The sequence below is a fragment of the Peromyscus leucopus genome, unplaced genomic scaffold (genome assembly GCF_004664715.2).
Source record: "Peromyscus leucopus breed LL Stock unplaced genomic scaffold, UCI_PerLeu_2.1 scaffold_523, whole genome shotgun sequence".
In the NCBI taxonomy this organism is placed as follows: Eukaryota; Metazoa; Chordata; class Mammalia; order Rodentia; family Cricetidae; genus Peromyscus; species Peromyscus leucopus.
Genome location: NW_023505424.1, coordinates 70315 through 90407, shown reverse-complemented (window position 1 = coordinate 90407; position 20093 = coordinate 70315). Strand labels below are relative to the sequence as shown.

At 38.4% G+C, this 20093-nt stretch overlaps 2 pseudogenes; both read left to right on the top strand.

Annotated features, from left to right (window-relative positions):
• LOC114701346 overlaps positions 1-20093 on the top strand; it is a 60500-nt pseudogene that overhangs the window by 8496 nt on the left and 31911 nt on the right.
• LOC114701364 lies at positions 9874-10394 on the top strand (annotated as a pseudogene).

Sequence of the window (20093 nt, the reverse complement as noted above, 5' to 3'; positions counted from 1 at the left end):
TCACATATTTTGAGACAAGACCTTATGGAACCCAGGTTGGCTTTGAATTCAGCTAAGTAACCAAGGATGACCTCAATTCTTGAGTTTACTGCCTCCCCATTTCTCAGGTGCTGAGACTGCAGGCATGTGCTACCCAGCCTGTCTTACTATTTCGTATCTGTCGGCATTAACCTGTAGGTGTACTATGTAGAACAGAGCAGCCTCTTAGGTATGTAATAGTTTAGATAGTGTATTGTGTTTATGGCCGCCCACTGTATGTTTTCATTTTTAAAGTATTCATGAAACTTAACCAACCCTATGAAGTGAGTAACATGGTATCTATAAAAAAGGAAGTGATGCTTTTTTAATGTAGTGAATAGCACCAGATGCAAGAAATAGTTTTTAAAATTATTCTTCTAATGCTTCATATTTCAAATATTAAACATTTTTAATAACAAAAATTAATACACCTTAAATTTGAATACTAAAAAGAAAAGGAGAAAGCACCTATCATTTATCACTGTTACATTATATTTCATTGATCTAAAATCTACTTTTTCACATTATAGCATCCATTTTCACATTTTAATTTCTGAAATTAAATTGCAAAAGATAACTGATGTATCTTAGTTTTGACTAGAACAGTACTTAGGTTATTGCATTTCCTCTTTATTATGCATGTTTTTATCTTGTTTGTAAAAATACTGTATCAGCTTATGTGGAGGACTCTCTAAATTTAATGTTATTACTGTTCTTCAGTATATCATAAGCTTAGGAAAACAAGAAATTGTAATAGAATCATATATTTTCCTCATTCCAGACCCAAGAGTTGGAGGAAGCAGGCTGGCCTGAGATCAGTAGGTAGATAAAATAACTTCTTGCTGTGCGTGGTGGTGCATGACTTTAGTCCAGTACTCGGGAGGCAGAGGCAGGCAGATCTCTGAGTTCAAGGCCAGCCTGGGCTACAGAGTGAGTTCCAGGGCAGCCAGGGCTACACAGAAAAACCCTGTTTAAAAAAAAAAAAAAAAAAACAACAAAAAACTTCTCAAAGGATGCTGAGGTTTTAGCCTGTTAGTAGATGATCAAGGGATCCTCTGAGAATTGAGGGTATGGGCCAACTTTGAACCTTAACGTACAAGAATATAGTGATCAAGGAAGACACTGACATTAATCTCTGGCCCCCACATCCACCTGCATACTCACTGCACCCACATAATAACACATGCATGTATATCACACACGAGTACACATGCAGAAAGAAAAAAAGAGAACCGTGCAGTATAACATTTCAGTACTACTTTTCTAGTTCAATCTCAAGCATCCCTACTAAAATAATCCTCTAGTAATACTATATTTAGAATACCATTCTCTATTTACCTGTGAATACAATTATATTGTATTAAAAATAGATTTAAGGTATTTTGAACTATAGAGTTCCTTTGACTTTTTCTATTAGTAATGCCCAAGATAGGCTGTTTAGTAGAGAGCTGGAAGTGGGGAAGCCAATGTAGGATAAATGATAGCATTCAGTTCATGTGATTAACTGGGTTCAGCAATAGCAAGCTCTCCCTTGGAGAAAGGGATCAGTATGGAGAGAAATAGAAAATTTATCCAGTACGTTTAATTAAACGTTTGTTGTTTCTCGGTATGATAGAGAGTGAGATTAGCACATTGAATATGAAACTACAAATAATTTAAGAAATCCAGAATTCCTAGACCTTTGTTAGGAATGTGGTCTTTTAGGAGAGCATGGAAGAAAAGATTTAATTAATCTGCTTGTTACATGGATAGATTTCTTTTGAGCTCAATCTTAATCTTTTGCTAAGAGGTCAAAGGCATTCCAAGTAGGGAGAACAGCTTGAGCAAAGACATTGAGAAGGGTCAGCAGGAACATGAAATTGGAGACAGTAAAACTCATTATTTTTATTGAATACTCATCATATTTTACACATATCTTACATTTATGGCGTGTATCAGTTGTTTGGGGTAGTCTTACTATTTTCCTTTTGCAGCTGAGGTATCAAAGAGATTTAAAAACAGGTATGAGGGAGGTGGTTCAGTGGTTAAGAGTGTTCACTGCTCTTGCAGAGGACCCGGGTTCTCTTCTCAGAATCCATATGGTAGCTCACAACCATCTGTAGCTCCAGTTCCAGGGGATCTGCTGCCTTCTGACCTCATTGGGCACCAGCCACTCATGTGGTACACATATACATGTGGGCAAAACACTCATACACATAAGAAACATAAATCTACAAACAGTTAAGATTGAATTAATGATGTGGATTGTAAAGAATAAAGCTTTTTACTCAAATTCTTTTAAATGAACTTTGATTCAAAAGAATAGTCAAGACTCATTCATGGTCTAAAAAAAGATTTTATATTAAATACAAAACAAGTTAATTATTAAATTTATTACATTATTAAAATTGAATTAACATTGTTTTCTGTGTGTGTGTATGTGTATCTTTCTCCATCACTCTTTGACCTTCCTCTTTGAGTCATAGTCTTTCGATCAGACCCAGAGCTCACGGATGTAGCTTGTCTCTCTCTAGGCTTGCTAGCCAGCTTGCTCCAAGGATCTCCTGTCTCTGCCACACCCACTGGGCTTCCTTTTGGGTTCTGGGGATCTAAACACCAGTTTTCTTGCTTGCCTTTGATCCACTGGAATCAAAATCGTGTCTTTCCAAATGTTGTCAAGGTGAGAGGAGAGGGAAGAAGGGAAGCCAGCGCAACAGTAGAGCGGCAACAAGGAAGGTCAGCAGTAGATGGGTGCGAGCCAAAAGAGGTCTTCCCACTCTAGCACGGGCGAGTACATTTTTAACTGAAGAACACCCACTCAGGGACAGCGAGGTGGCTAGTGCTAAAGTGCTTGAGCTCAGTCCTCAACCCACAGGAGGAGAGAACCAACCCCAACGTTGTCCTCTGACCTCCACACCTACAGCAGACATAAATAAAACAAAATTATCTTTAAAAAGAAATAATTTTAAGGTCTAGGAAATATATGTATATATATATTATGCAATTAAAAATTGAAAACAAACATCTTATAAGCTTTGAGAAATTCCTTACGCCATACTACAGGCTCATAGGTTAATAGGAATAGTACTTGCCTTCAAAGAGGTGTTACGATCTACCCAGAGTAAAATACTGATAGAACTATGAAATTACACACATATTAGATCTAAGCAAAGTGCTTTGAAATACAAAGAGGAACTACTGTTACTAAACCTTTATTCCAGAAACATGCAAAATATAAATTGAGACTTAAAATTGAGCAGGATTTAGTGTGAAGGTAACTTAAAGGGGGTTGGAAGTAAATAATACCATGGACACTATGAGCAAAATAATTTATTTCATAAGGTAGAAAATTATATTCATTTTAGAGATAGATGTTCAGATTCTAGCTGTATGCACAGTTACAGCTCGAAAGGGAATTCCTGGATCAGAATCCCAGTGACACCATGTGTTAGCTGTGTGACTTTGGGCAATTTATATAATGCTCTGTGCCTTGTTTTCCTGCCTACAAAGTGGAAATAATATCACAAGTTAACATGAGCTAAAACCCATACAGTGCTTATAACAGACCCAAGCACTGTGAAGATGCAGAGGTCAGTGGCTATGTGAGGAAGAACTGGTAGTTGTGTTCGGGGTGGGGATGTCACTTGAGGAGACCTCTGCCCTCAGTGAGAGCGGACTAGAGTATATAAAGTGATTATCCAAGTCAGACGTAATAAACACCTAACAAAGACAGTAGCTAAATAAATAGGAAGGAAGGCCGGGAAGATTATTAGAAAGGACAGCAGGAACAGATTAGAGTTGAGAATTAATATGGAAATGAGAGGGAGAAAGGGGCACAAACTCAGAAATATGTAAAGGCAGGGAAAGAAACCATTAGCTCCAAACTAATGCCCAGCAAAATAAAACATTTTTCCTTTCCCAGAGACAATGTGCCCTGAGGAGAGTGGAGGGCAACGATTCCTCAACCATAGTAAAGAATAACAGTGAGCATTATTAAGTAGTCTATAAAAATGCTTCTTCACAGTGAGAGAAAAACAGCTTAATTACTTGGGAAGATGCTAGGTGGTGGGAGGAAGTGGACGTGTCAGTGACTGTAGTTGAGCTTTACTTTGAAATGGCACTTTTTAAAAACAGTCATGTCCCGTGTGTCTCATGAAAAAATTGGTGTCCTTGTCCGTGCAGATGTCTTGTAGAAGGAGGCTGCTCACTTGTTCACTGGCTCTGGCGGTTTTCCCGGAGTTTACCAGAGTTAGCTGCTTGCGTATCTGGTCACTTAGATTTTTCTCTTTTCCCTTAGGCAGATTCCCAAAGTCTTGGTCTGAAACCAAAATTTAAAGGAGAAAAACAAAATACAAGTTTCAGAAGTATCTACCATGTGTCAGGCATAGTGTTAGGCCTTAGTGAAATGGAGATGAACGGGACAGGGCCCCGTTCGCATGCTGGTGAGCGATAAATGCACTCACTGTAAGGGTTGTGAATGGGTGTAGCAGATGCCTGCCTGATATTCTCTGCTGGAGAGGCAAAAAGGAGACAAAGAAGACTTCTGAGATAGAGTTGCCGGATAGTTTGTTATCCTGATTAGCACAGCTTAAGACTGAAGGGAGGTATAATTATTTATTTTGTCAGCACAGTAGCAGTAAGGAAGGATCAGTCCAACCTTCATTTCAAAAGTCAAATTACAGATGGTTGTGAGTGGCCATGTGGGTGCCAGGTCCTCCCCGAGAGCAGCAAGTTCTCTTAACAGCCGAGCCTTCTCTCCCGTCCTGATTTATTTTGTGAAATAGGCTCTCATTATAGAGCCCAGGTGGGCCTGGAACGCTCAGCCTGGGATTCCAGGCATGCGCTGTGACTCTTGCCTAAAAGGACTCCTTTTAGTCAGCAGTAGTAACGTGAAGATAGAACACAGTGTGAGAGCACGCGGAATCAACACCGTTAAGATGGAGATGGTCAAATACTTGTAATTCCACAGTTTAACATAACTAATGTTGCAGTACCATCAGCACATAGAGTCTGTGCTCAGTGGCAGATGAGCCTGACTGGGCTGGAGCCAGATCCTGAGCAGCTTCAGTACCATGCTATAGAATTTGGACTTTGTTCTGAAAACTGTTTAAAGTTTTAATTACAAACTATACATTCTCATGGTGTGAAATTAAAACCAAAAAACCAGAACTCCTGATAGGAGTAAGAACAATTTGGTTTTTGTTAGGGTTTAGTAGTGATGCCTTCCATGAAGCAGACAATACTTTTTGATGCGTTGTGCTCAGTAACTTTGAAATTATCCATTCTTGGGCAGTTTCCTTATAAGTCTTTTGGGTGTGGTGCTTTTCCTTGGGATTGGTAGGAGACGATTCTGACAATTTTCTCAGTTTCCCACCCTTTCAGTCCACTTTTTTCCTTTTTCTTTATTTCTCTATTGATTAGGTGATCAATTTTGGAAAACTATGTTTTTCTAGGAAATTAGGCATTTCATCCAATTTTTTAAGTTACTTTATAAGAAATCCAGAGACTTACTGTTTTAAATTTTTAATTGCCTTTTGTCTTGTGCTTTTGCATTCCTCTTATTTTTTAATTTTGAGGGAGGCACTATGTCCCCCTAGCTGGCCTCCTGGTCCTGCCGCAGTCTCCATGGTCTTGGAATTAAAAGGTAGGCACAGCCTTACATGGCCTGTATTCTTCCTATTAGTATTGGGTTACCCGGTGCTTTATTTTCTAAAGAACTAGCTCATGGATTGTTATTGCTTAAGGTTGACAGGTTTATTGTTGGCGGTAGACATGAGAGTCAGGCATAGGGAGAGCCAGTTGGGCAGTGAAACCAGAGTACAGGCACCACTTCAGGATCCTGACTCCATGTTCTGGGTTAAATGCCCACAAGTAGAATTGCTGGATCATATGGTAATAATTCTTCTTTAATTTTTTTTTTTTTTGAGGAATCTGTGTTTTCTCTTTAATGACTTTATTTGCATTCTTCTTAGCTATCTGAGAGTTCCCTTTTCTGTACACCTTTACCATCATTGTTATCTTTTGTTTTTTTGGTAATAGCGATCCTACTAGGTATTAGGTATATCTCATTGTAACCTTAAAAAAGGTATTTATTTGTTTATTCATTGATTCATTTTTATTTATATGTGTGTATCTGTGTGAGTTTATGTGTACCATGTCTGTGCAGATAAATGGGGAGGGTAGAGGGCATCAGATTCCCTGAAAGTAGAGATACAGGTTGTTGTAATTTGAGGTGGGCTCTGGGAAATTAACCTGGGCCCTTTGAAAGAGCAGTGCATGCTTTAAACTGCTGAGCCCTTACTCCACCATCATTGTAGTGTCTATTTGCATTTTGTTGATAAAGAGACTTGAACATTTTTTGATATGCTCACTAGCCATTGTACGCATTTTGATTAGTGACTAATGAGTAATGTCCATTGCTCTTTTTTTTTTTTTTTTTCTTTTTTTCAAGACAGGGTTTCTCTGTGTAGTTTTGGTGCCTGTCCTAGATCTCGCTCTGTAGACCAGGCTGGCCTTGAACTCACAGAGATTCATCTGGCTCTGCCTCCCAAATGCTGGGGTTAAAGATGTGCACCACCACTGCTCTATGTTTTCTTGTTTTTTTAAAAAAAAGTTATTTATGTTTTGAATGCCAACTCTTTACTAAATTAATGGTTGCAGATAGTTTCTCTCATTCTGATGCTGTCACTTGTTGATTATTACCTTTGCTGTGCTAAGAGACACTTTAAAACAGTTCTATAGTTTGTAATGTGTTTTAAACAATCCTATAATACCCTTAAATTAAGAACAATAATAACCTAAAGTGCTGTTTTCTTAAAAAAGTTATGTATTTTTATTTTATGTGTATGTTTTGCTTGCATGTATATAAGTGTGCCTTGTGCCTATGGAGGTCAGAGGAGGGCACCAGATCTTCTAGAATTGGAGTTACAGTTTTGAGTCACTATGTGGGTGCTGGGAACTAAGCCTGGGTCTTCTGCAAGAGTAGCCAGTGCTCTTAACTGCTGACCTATCTCTCCAGCCTGAACTCAAGCATTCTAACAAACGGAACATCCTTTGACTTGTCATTAGATGTGTCTTTCTAGCTCGGCTTGGTCTTGTGTATCTTAATGCTGAAAATGAAGTCTACTGAGTGGTTGAGCTCAGTGAGGCATTGACAGTGGAAGGCTGAGTATACATGACCCTTGCAGAGACTTGGAGATGTGCAGCAAAGATTCCTCTTTAAAGAGTGACTCACTGCCTACTCTGAGGAGTGTGTAAGCCAGGCAGCCCCCTCTGCCCATACTTTAGAGTCTACTTCAAGCACACAGACCCCCTCTCCCCCCAGGTCATGACTTAAGAAGAGCAGCATACATTTGGATAAGCCTGAGCAAAGCAGAGGTGTAAAGACATTTCAGTTCACGCCAGGGCATTCTTGACAGTGCTTATTGAGAACATGTCTTAGTTTGTTTTCTACTGCTGTGATAAAACATGGCCAAGACGACCTACAGAAGAGTATTTTGGGTCTATAGTTCTGGAGGGGCGTATGGCAGCAAACACCAGGTATGGTGGCACAGGAACATGGTGCTGAGAGCTGACATTTAGAACGGCAAGCATGAAACAGAAAGTGAATTGCTAGCAGGTGAGGCCTTACGGTCTCAAAGCCTGTCCCCAGGGACATACTTCCTCCAGCAAGGTTGCCTTTTCAAATAGTGCCACAATTGGGGACCAAGTGCTCAAATGCCCGAAACTACAGGGAATATTTCTCATTCAAACTACCAAGAATATGTGCCTGACTGGCTGATATTTTGCTGGGTGTGTTTGAGTTCTGCCTAAACTTGGTTTCCCCTTTCTGTTCACTGATACAGATTTCATATTCCAAATATGCTATACCCTCAACTTCAGGAAACCAATCTGCATCAACTTCTCATCTCTTCAGAATACTTTACTGGAAGGAAACACACCAAACAGGAATTTAAAATGTGGTTCATGTTTCATTGAAGAAGCACAAGGATAGTGTGTTACAATAGGTTGTAAGCCAAGCTAATGATGCTGTGTAAACAGGGACTAGTAATCAGATCATGAACCTGAGCTACTGTTTCCTTGAGACATCTATTTAGATTTGGTTACTCATGTGATTGAGGGGTGCAGATTCTGAGCAGCATGAGAGAACACAAAGAAGAAAGCTTTTTCTAGTGTGATGGCTAACTCAGCCAGCGTGACTGGTAGAGAAACACTCATAGAATCCAGAACTATCTATGGATGACATTTCTAGAGGAGATCGACTAAGTGGGCAGACCTGTCCTCGATGTAAGAAACACCATCCAACAGACTGGAAGCTTAGATGGGGGTAAAGGGGTAGAAGGAAGTTCACTGTCACAGGCCCTCTCATATCTTCATAGTGCATGCTGCTCTGCTGTCATGGTGGACTGAAGCCTCTGAAACTCTGAAACAAAATAAATCTTCTCTGGAGCACCCCACCTCCAGCCCCCAGTGTTTTAAGTCTCAGCACATGTAGCTTTGTGTCAACTTGTTAAAGTACCATTGGCCAAAACAGTTAATGTGGCCCAGTTTTATTCAAGAATGGAGAGGTAAATTGTCACCATTCTGTGGGAAGATTTATAGGAAAAATTATAATACTACAGATTAAGCATGTCTGCCCTGAAATTTTCTGAAATAATATAATTTTTTGAGCACCCTGGGTTTTTGCATCTGGTAAAATGTATGTAACATTTTTGTTTTTGTGACAAATTTTGAAAAACTATGAAATCTGAAGCACTTCTGGGCCCAAGCATTTCATGCAGTAGACACCCAGCCTGTAAAGAGGCAACTGAATTCTGAATGAATTTTGCTTTTCTAGATTATGAATAAAACAACCATTGGGAGAATTTGATGTATTTTTTGACATCTTAGAATAATTTTGACTATGAAAGCATATAGTATATAAAGTAAAGCTCTTTTATTTTTCCTTTGCAGTAAGAAAAGTGGAAAACCACCATTACAGAACAATGAGGTAAAAAAATTAAATCTACTTTTGGGGATATTTGCATTATTTACTTAATTTTATTGGGTACTTTTGAATTAAGATGAAGTCAGAATTTTAGAATGCAGTTTTTAAAGTACTCCTTCCAACCTACTAGATAGAACTAGAGGAATTTTCTTTTAAGAGTCCCACCCATCTAGTGTCTTCTAGACAAATATTGCTTGTATCTGTTCATGGAAAGTGGTCTTCTAAGGAGGAAGTCTTAACTCTGTTAGATTTAGCCCATGATGAGATTGACTGCCCATGTAGCTTTGTTTTTCTTATTTGTATTGAGACAGGATCTCACTATATGTATAGTCTTGGATGGCCTTAAACCCTTTATCCTCCTGCCTCAGCCTCCTTAGTGTAGGATTTAACATGTATGTAGTGCTATGATAAGAAACTTTCTTTGAATATTTATCATATGACATCATTTTTATCTTTTTAAAATTCTATATATATGCTTTTGGACTTACCCTAGAATGTCCTTAGACATTGTGCTTAAAATAGAACATAGTTACCCAAAGGATTTGATGTGAACAGCATATTGATAGTTTTCAGCTTAACATTGATATTATTTGTTTATTTATAACTATTTTTCACAAGTTATTGGTAAAATCTTTAGGTATCTTTTGATGATCTCTCTGATAACAGATCCTCTATTTCTGTATTCACCAATTAAATTTAAGTAGTAGCTTTATACCCTTTAATAGTCATCATTTAAGTGTGCAAGTCAGTTATTAATATATTCATCACAGAGTTGAATGGTTGTTACCCCTCTCTTAAATTATTGGTGGTACCAAGTGGGCCCTGAGGTCATGTCTTGCCCAGATGGATCTCTGCAGTCCCATTGCCCGTCTGAGATACTTCTGCCACACCTTCCTGCTGTCCACATATGTGCCTCAGCTCCACCTCAGCTGTGCCAATTGAGTGGATAGAGTCACCACACTTGCTGTGGGGACAGCTATACTTGGTTACTGCTTACAAAAAGTTCTATGTTAAAGATCATCACACCAAAGCTGTGGTGAACCTTCACATCCCAGAAAGACAACCCCAAGGTCGTGCATGCCTTCAACATGGAAGACCCGGTAGATAAGGTCATATTACTGATGCTGTAGGAGGTCCAAAAAGTTCCTTTCTGCAATGGCGCTCACATAAAACACAATGAAGAGACTGGTGACAATGTGGGACCTCTGATCATCAAGAAAATAGAAACTTAAGAGAGTCTTGATGCTGCATCCCACTGTGTTGTGATGTCACCTGATCATCTAATTAGAATGGCATCCGCTCTGTCTAATTGGTGTCCCCAGGTTCTAGATGTAGTACCTTGTAACTAGCAGCTTTCATATTCATGGCATCAGCCTTGCTTCTGGAACATCTTGGTGCACATTTGTTGAAAAAAAAAAAACACTAAACCAACTTCATGATATATGAGTTATTTGGGTCTTGTAAGGATCCATTCCTTTAAAATAATGGTCTTAGGATATATTGTATAAGGTTAATGTAGTAAATGATTTTCAAAATCATATACCATGTTCATTGTACTTATAGTTTTAAAGAAAAAAAAATCACCTTTTCATATTACTTAGTTAACCTGGAAAGTAGAGAGTGTGATGAAGTTGCTTTGATTTATAATAGCATATGAGAAACATACTATAACCTTGACTGTCCTGTGGCTGAGGTGACGGCATGGATTCAGCTTGTGAAACTGAATGTTATTCTCCTTAAAGCCAGCCAGATCAGGTCAACAGTAAAAGAGCAACAACTTAAAAAGACTTTTTTTGATTAACTCCCATCCCTAAGTCTCATGCTTAGTAGCACTCACTTCTTGTTAGCATCTTCTCTCAACCCTTAGCAACCATTGATCTACTGTTTGTCTATGGTCTGCCTGATTTGGGGCATTTCATATTCATAGACTTATGCAGTATGTGTGGTCCTTTAGGCCTTTCACTTAGCATGATGTTTTCAAGGTTTCTTCATGTTGTTGCTATATCCATACTGTTCCTTTTTATGCTGAATAGTTCTGTTGTATAGGTGTAACACCAGGTGAGGGACTTTTACGTTGTTAACATAAGCATAAACACTTAGGAGTAATGCAGCTGTGAACATATACCAGTTTTGAGGTGGATACATGGTTTTTATTTCTCTTGGATGACCTATAACTTAGTGGGGAATTTAGGATTATATAATAACTCAGTTGACTTTTTTTCAAATAAATGGTATTTATCCCTGTGTTAGTTTATTGGCTTTAACTGCCTGTAGTATTAGTATAGTTTTGAATGTAATTCTTATACCTAGCATGTTAATACAGGCTATTACATACAAGATTAATTTGCCTTCTTTTTCTTCCTTAAAATTATTGCTAGAATTGACTAAACATCAAAGTGATTATTACCTGTTACATCCTTTAAGCTCTCCCCACCCTTTATCTCAGTTTGTCTCTCTGTCCACTGTGACTATATCTCATTGTAGCAAAACTGGTATTTCTCCATTAAGGTCACTCTTTACCACCTTCTTTTTTTTTTCTTTTGAGACAGGTTCTCACTTTGTAGCCTTGACTAGCCTGGAACTTGCTATGTAGACCAGGCTGGCCTTGAACTTGTAGAGATCTGTCTGCCTCTGCCTCCTGGGTGTTGGGATTAGAGGCAGGCACCACTATGCCTGACCTTCTATAAATGTTTTAAGAGAAGGATGGAGTTAGGAGGACAACTCAACAAGGAGAGACTTGAGGGAGATGTTTTTCTTTTCCCACCATGTGGGTCCTGTGGGTTGAACCCAGGTCATCAAATTTATTGGCAGGTGCCTTAAATTTTGCTTTCCCTCTTTTAATTTTTTTTTGTTTTTTGTTTGAGATACAGTCTCACTATATGCTTAAGGCTGGTCTCCTGATACTCTGTCCTCAATCTCTCACATCTAAATTATCCATCTGAAATGTGTCTTAAGTTCTAGGACAGTTAATTTGATTCCACTTATTTTGTACCCCCCCTTTTTGGACAATTTTGTGTTAACATAAATTATTTGTAGGTTGTATATAGTGTAATCAAGGTAGATTTAAGTTAGGTAAGTGATTGGTAATGGAAATAGTTACAGTTGTATCAGTTTGCTTTTTTTTTTTTCTTCAATGATAAAAGGCCGCCATGACCAAGATAATTATAGAAGGAAAGGTTTATGTAGGCTTACAGTTCCAGTGGGGAGTCTGTAATGGCAAGATGGCACAGCAACAGGCAGCCAGCACAGGAAGCTGACTGATAATGTTTTTGTCAGATAGGAAACCACGAGAGAGCAAGCTGGAAATGGGTTGAGGTGTTATGGCCTCTCAAAGCCTGCCTTCAGGGACTGCTTCTCCAACAAGGCTCCACCCCCTGCAGATGCCATAGCTTCCCCAAACTGTACCACCAACTAGGTATTACTTCTTCAACATCTTAGCTTATGGGAGACAGTTCTCATTCAGACCACTGCAGCACCGCACTGGCAAATTGTTAGGAAGCACAGATATGCTAAAGTGAAATGTGATAGGAAACATCCCAAATATCAACAGTTGAGAACTCCAGGTGGGAGGTACAGATTTCTTACTTTGCTGATCAGAATTTAAAATGTTTTCTACAGTGACTGTTACTTAGGAGAGAAAACAAAAATATTTTTTTTCATATCATACTCCGGGATGAGGATAACTAAGACAGTTTTCATAAGATGAAATTTAAGGTGTAAAGCTGTTAGATAGTTAGAAAATAGTACCGAGTTTATTTTATTTTAAAATACTTATTTAATTTGGTGTCATGCACAGCATGAAGGTAAACACTATGCTGTGATTGGTATTTAGCATTCTTCTGGGTGTTTATTAGTGTGTGGGTATGTGTATACCTACAAACAATGTATATAGAATTATTTTACATATTTAGGAATTTTATGAATTTACTTTTAAAGTGAAAGCACATCGTTCTATTTTTTTCTTGTATAATGCTTTTTAGATTCATCCATGCTGAAAACAGTAGAATCTAGTTAATTTTTTGTTCAGTTTTTGAGATGAAGTCTTATTCTGTAGCCTAGGCTGATCTGAAACTTACTGTGTAGCTGAGGCTGGCCCTAAATTTGGTATCTTCCACCTTGGCTCAAAAGAGCATGGGGATCACAGTTGTGCATCATCATGCTCAATGTGAGGTCTACGTAATTTAGCTGTGTGTTGATAGTTCTCTGTTCTGTGTCACTGCCCTGTAACTTCATGTTCTGTTGTAGGAATGTGAACTGCTTCCCCTTCTTAGAACAAAGTCACCATAACTTGTGTAGTAGTGATGTGTACTTAGATTGTTTTAATTTTATAGGCTTATAAACTATGCTGCTTTCCTCATTAATGTTGCTGAATGTATGAATAGGTTTATCTGGAAGTTAAATTTGTGAGAGTCTTTCTTTGTCCTACCAGCCAGCTCCCAAATAACCATACAGAGACTTCTTATTAATTATGAAAGCTCGGCCAATAGCTTAGGCTTGTTTCTAACTAGCTTTTATAACTTAAATTAACCCATATTTCTATTAATCTATGTTCTATCATGTTACTTTCACCTCTATCCCAGTTTGTGTGTCCAACTCATTCCATATCTGGCTGGCTTCTCTTGTCTCCGCCCTTTTTTCCTTGTCCTCTCTGCCCCAAAATCCTGTCTAGCTATTGGCCATTCAGCTTTTTATTAAACCAATCCAAGTGACAAATCTTCATAATGTACAAAAAGATTATTCCACAATAGAAATTGCTAAAAATAAATTTGCTGGATTATTTTACATTTTGATAACTGATGCATAATTGTTGCAATTTAAATGTTTACAACAATGTACAGGAATACTTTAGTCATTACCCAAATACCTCTTACCTCAGTGTGTCAGACACTATTTGCAGTTTTATAGTTCATTCTTCTAAGTTGGGTGAATGTGAACAGGGGCTTCTCATTGCTCCTTGACTTTGTTGCCTCCTGACTTTACTTTTATTTTCCTAGTTGTGTGAAATGTGTTACTTAAACTTCTTAAGTGATCTTTATCTAATTTTTTATTTTCTTTTTATGATTCCCATGTTAAATGCATCACCAAAAGTGTTTAATTTTTTTTTTAATACTGAAAAATAGGGGAGGGTATATATTAGTGATAAACCACTGGGGCTTCATAGTGAGACCCTGCCCAGCTAGCCACTACTTTTTTAGTTTAGTTTTTTTTTTTTTTAATTAATTAATTTATTTATTTAGTATTGCCAACAAACTTCCTGAGTGCTGGGAGCATTCACCACCACATGTGGCTTAAACCTGTGTCTGACTGTCTCTGTCTCTCTCAGTTGTACAAACTAATTAGTTTAGCTACTAATATTCTTAAAGTGCTTCATTGTTACTCTCATATTTTTTTTTAGCTCCTTCATCGTACCAGATCATTTCTTAGGGTCAGCTAGAAATAGGTATTCCCAAGTTTCTGTAGGTAGAAGGTCATTTTAACTCAAAATTCTGCTTCAAGTTCAAGTTAGAAATGGACGGGGATATTGAGATAACTCTGTAAGGCATGTCCCGACTGTTTTTGGAGGAGAGAGGCCGGTGGTGGAAGCAGGACTTGAGAATAGTCATTTCACTTAGGGTGGTGAGGTAGTGCTTACTCTGTTCTCTTCCTGCCTTGTGTTAGTCTGGGGAAATACAAAGAGACTTAGGTTGAAGTTACAAAGTTTGGCTGCAAGAGAATGCTCTAGCTCAACTAATAGACTGAGTAGGGTTTTGTCTGTCTTTTTTGCTAATAGGCCATCATCATTTGGATTAGTGCCTGGAGGAAGTGTTGAGGGAATGAAATGCAGCTATGTGTGAATGAAGTAGACTGGGCCTGCCATTCACTGGGAGGTGTTTGAGAGTGAATTTTTTGCTATGGCAACATACCTGACAAAGGCAACCTCAGGACAAGTTTAGTCTGGCTCACAGTCTGAGGGTAGGTCAGTCTAGAGAGAGAAAGAGGAGTCCTGTGGCATGTCTGAGGCACTGGTCACACTGCATCTGCAGTCAGGAAGCAGACAGGTAGATGCTAGGCCTCAGCTCACCTTCTCTTTGTCTTCAGTGCATGTAATGGTGCCACCCACAGTTAGGGTGGGCCCCTCCACCCCAGGTAACCTGATCTGGAGACTTCTTCACAGATGTACCCAGAGGCTTGTCTCCTCATTGATTCTAGATGCTGTCACCTTGACAGCATTAAGGATCACCACAGCTTCCTCTGAAAGACAAAATCTGAATCTGAAATCCCTAGTTCTAACTCTGTAAACATATTGCCTCCAGACTTCCTTTTTAAAATAACTGCTGTAGTGTGTGTGTGTGTGTGTGTGTGTGTGTGTGTGTGTGTGTAAATGTACTCAGCACAGTATGACACCTGGGAAAGTAATTTATGTTTTTTTAAACCAATTTTATTATTTATTTACTTATGAGTGTTTTGCCTTCATGAATGTGTTTGTATCATATGTATGCTTGATGCCCACAGAACACAAACTAGAACATTGGATTTTCTGGAACTAGAATTACTGATAGTTGTGAGCTACCATGTGGGTTCTAGGAACCAAAGCCAGGTCCTCTGCAAGAGCAGCAAGTGCTCTTAACTGCTGAGCGGTATCTCCAGCCCCTAGTTTATTGTTTTCATTCAGTATTAAAACTGTTGTCCGAACCTTAGATGGTCTTTTAACAAAAAAACCCAGAGCCAGATATAGGGGTGAAAGCTGAAAGATCAGAGAAGAACAGCCAGCCACTAGTTCTTACTTCTACAAAATCCTCAGCCTAAAGAAAGTGAGTTTATGTTTCCTCACACCTTATATACCTTTCTCTGCCCAGACATCACTTCCTAGGATGTGTGTGTGCTTCCCAGTGCTGGGATTAAAGGCGTGTACCACTACTGCCTGGCTCTGTTTCATTGTGGCCTTGAACTCACAGAGATCCAGATAGATCTCTGCTCCCAAGTGATAGGATTAAGGGTGTGTGCCACCACTGCCTACCTCTATGTCTAATCTAGTGTCTGGTTCTGTCCTCTGATCCCCAGGCAAGTTTATTAGGGTACACAGTGTATCACTACATAAAACCATTCATTTTACAGTCATTTAGTATTAGTTTAATATAATATTTATACAAATGCTTGTGTAGTGGTAATTGCGCTGTCATGGGCATTTGTTTATTGAGAACATAATAGTTAAACAAGTGAGCTGTGACTGGGGATCTGGAAAGGGCTGGGTAGGATGTGTTCTACAGTAGCTTGTAGTTTTTCAGGGTCTCTCTTTCCTGTTCTCCCAGTCTAAGGGTAGCAAACAAAATACTCCCTACCAAAAGCTGTAGAAGCCACTTTTTTAGCTTTGCAAATGATTTGTCTTTCTGTTTTCTTGCACTGTTGAAAACAGACTCTAAGGGAAACGCCATGACCTTACCTTAAATCTCCATCCTGACAAGAAGTTCTTCTTCTATGTCCTTTAGGCTCTGTTCTTTGTAGGCACTCCTAACTTTCGTCATTTATGTCAGACTTAGAGATCTACCTCCAGATTAAAGGCATGTGGCCACCACTGCCTGGCAGAAGTTTCTTCAAATTAGGGAAAATCATATTCAGGATTTTTAGAAAGCTTCTGTGTATCAAGAAGTGGAGGCTAGGGTTGTAGGACAGTGGGGATGGGCACATGCCTACCGTGAGGTCCTGGTTTCAGTTCCTGTCCCTACAAAAATAGTCAGGAAATACTCTGACTGCTCTGCACGTCTCAGACCTTCATCCATGCTGGCCACCTCGTTGTCCCTGGAATACTTTGACATGCTGTTTTCACTTACTTTTTATTCAATTATGCTCTTCTCTTAGAGAGCACACCTCATTTCTCTTCTAGGTAATTCTGTTTTCTTGGAATCTGTCTGAATAGAGAGCTGCTCAAGTGTGTGCTCTAAATTTATCTGTCCATCTTAATGCTTGTCTATGCAGCTATCTTAAAATGTGGCTCCATAATCACTGTGTGTTGCTGCAACTATCTTTTTTTTTAAAAGTTGATTTATTATGTATACAGTGTTTTGCCTGCAGGCCAGAAAAGAACACCAGATCTCATGATAGATGTTTGTGAGCTACCATGTGGTTGCTGGGAATTAAACTCAGGACCTCTGGAAGAGCAAGCAGCCAGTGCTCTTAACCTCTGAGCCATCTCTCCAGCCCATGCTGCAACTATCTTAAATGTGGTTCTGTAACCACTGCATTTATTGCAGCTATCTGAAATGTGGTTCTGTAATCACTGCATTTATTGCAGCTATTTAAAATGTGGTTCTATAATCACTACATTTGTTGCAGCCATCTTAAATGTGGTTCTGTAATCACTGCATTTGCTGCAGCCATCTTAAATGTGGTTCTGTAATTAGTTTGCATTTGTTGCAGCTATATTAATGTGGCTCTGTAATCATTGTGCATTTATTGCTGCTTTCTTAAATGTAGTTCTGTAATCACTGTACTTGTTGCAGCTTTCTTAAATGTGGTCCTGTAATCACTGTGCATATGTTGCAGCCATCATCTTAAAATGGTCTTTTTTTCTCTCTAAATGTAGAAAGAAGGGAAGAAAGAGCGAGCTGTGGTGGACAAAGTGTTTTTATCAAGGCTCTCACAGATCCTGAAAATCATGGTCCCTAGAACATTTTGTAAAGAGGTAAGTCTTAGGAGATTATAATACTGTATGTTCAACTTTCCATATTCACAAGTATTCAGAACAATAAGTCATAACAATTCAGGTAAGATGTTTTCTGTGTACGTAAAGAAGACTTAATAGTCTCTAAATTGACACCTGTATTGCTGAAGTAACCATTGCCTGCTCATCACTTTTTAATACCCGTTTTTACCTAGTAGAAGCTTATGATAATTTTGTATTATCCCGATCTGTCAGATCCGCACCTTCATGCTCCATGTGGCTTTAGTCTTTTTTCCTGCCCTCAGTCTCCATCCTCTCCTGTTTCCCTTGGTCTGTGTAATGTATTTTTCCTGCCACAGCTGCTTCTGCTATTCTAGACTTCCCTCTTCTCACTTCCATGAGGTTGTACAACTCTGTCTGACTGAGTTTATTGCTTTTTATGTGTAGCTCTTGCCTTAAGCACTCAAGTTGAAAGCCCTAAGAAACCCCGGCAGTGTTAAGAGACTTTTTTTTAACAAGTTGAACCTCATTTGTTTAGCTTGTACAAATTTTTAAGCTTCAGTGCTTATTGTTTAGTTAACACAGTAACCATTACCAGTGTTCTTTATTAAAGTAGTATATTAAAAATAAATAAGAAAATCACAAATTACCAAGCCTGATAGTCTTAAGTTACATGTCTAGTTTCCACCATTGACTTTTTGTGTGGTATAATTTTAAGTTCCTTTTAAACTTTAACATTTATTATAGATAAAATACACATACAATGTAAATAAATATTGTAAGAGTAAAACTTGGAAATTTGAAACCAAAAACTTCACCAAGTTATTTTTCTTTTAACATTCTAAAATGCATTTAGTTTACTCTACATGGTTTATTTTAGACAGGCTACTTGATACTTATTGCTGTTATGCTGGTATCTCGAACATACTGTGATGTTTGGATGATTCAAAATGGGACGCTCATTGAAAGGTACTTGTTCATTCATGTTTTTCTTGTGTGTGTGAAATAGTAGTTTGCCTTTGTATTTAAGCATTGCCTTTATAAGCAAAAAAAAAAATAGAGTAAAATATACTGAAGTCTAGTTATGTGTTTGTTCATTTACATAAATAGTTTCTGGGTATTTCCTGTGTATTTCCTGGTAGCACTGTGGTACATGATGGTAGGGATGTGTACCAGTGAACAGGAGAAATTCTGTATCCAGCCTTGCTGAACTGACAGTGTATCAAGGAGAACAGACAAGGAAGCCCAGAATTACAATGCAGTCTGACAGGTGCTACATTCAAGCTTAAAAGAGCAAGCAAAGGGGTTGGGGATTTAGTTCAGTGACAGAGCGCTTGCCTAGCAAGCACAAGGCCCTGGATTCGGTCCTCAGCTCAAAAAAAAAAAAGAGCAGCAGGCAAGTGTTGATTGTCTAAAATAAGATAATTTAGAGGAAAGTGTCAAATTGGTGAATCATATGGAGTGTGCCTCTTTCTTTTAATAGGAAGAAAATCTTAATCTTTTCTGTTTCTAAACTTAATTTTTTATGGTTTTTATTATATTTCTGACATAACTTTGTAGCATGAATCTTAAAAGTTCTTATTAATAAAATCAAACCTGAGGCCAGTTATTGGAGTGAACACTGGAAGATCAGAGAGACAGAACAAGCCACAGCTACCCTCACCTGGCCAACTTCTCAGCTGGTCTTGTTTCCTCAGACTGGAAGCCTCTGTGTCCTCATATCCAAATGGCTCTCAGCTGAACTGTGCTGCTCAAAAACTAAATGCTTAACCAGCCAAATGCTTCTAGTTTCTGGTCCTCACGCCTTATATATCTTTCTGCTTTCTACCATCACTCCCTGGGATTAAAGGCGTGAGTCACCCTGCTTGGCTATATCCTTGATCACATGGATTTTCTGCCTCTGGAATGCTAGGATTAAAGGTGTGAGTGCCACCATTTTCTAGCCTTTGTATCTAGTTGGCTGTTCTCTCTAACCCCAGATAAGTTTATTAGGGTGCACAATATTTGGGGGAACACAATACCACCACATAACTTAATCACTGCAATTGAAAATTTTGGATTTAATACTGAAAAGGGCAGTTGGGATCTCAAGTTGTTGCAAACACTCGTTTGTCTGTTAAAGAATTTGCTAGTATAATATGAATGACAAAGTGAAAATTTTTATTGGAATTCTTTTTTGTAGTATGCAGTGTTTATCTGATATGTATTAAAATATATATCTAAGTTTCCTTTTTGGATAATATACCGAAACTTTCGAAATCTTTTAAAATAATGTTTTTATTTATATCCTTGATCTGTAGGAAGCATGCTCTATGCCCATGTAAACATATATAGGTAAATTATGTAGGTTTTCAAATACGACAGTGATCTTTCTGAATGTGTGTGCATTTCTTTTTGTGGGCCGTGTGGATTTGGAGTTTTGTCTTTGGAAGGAGAGAAGTCTCTGGCTTGTCTCTGTGGTGTCATTCTCTG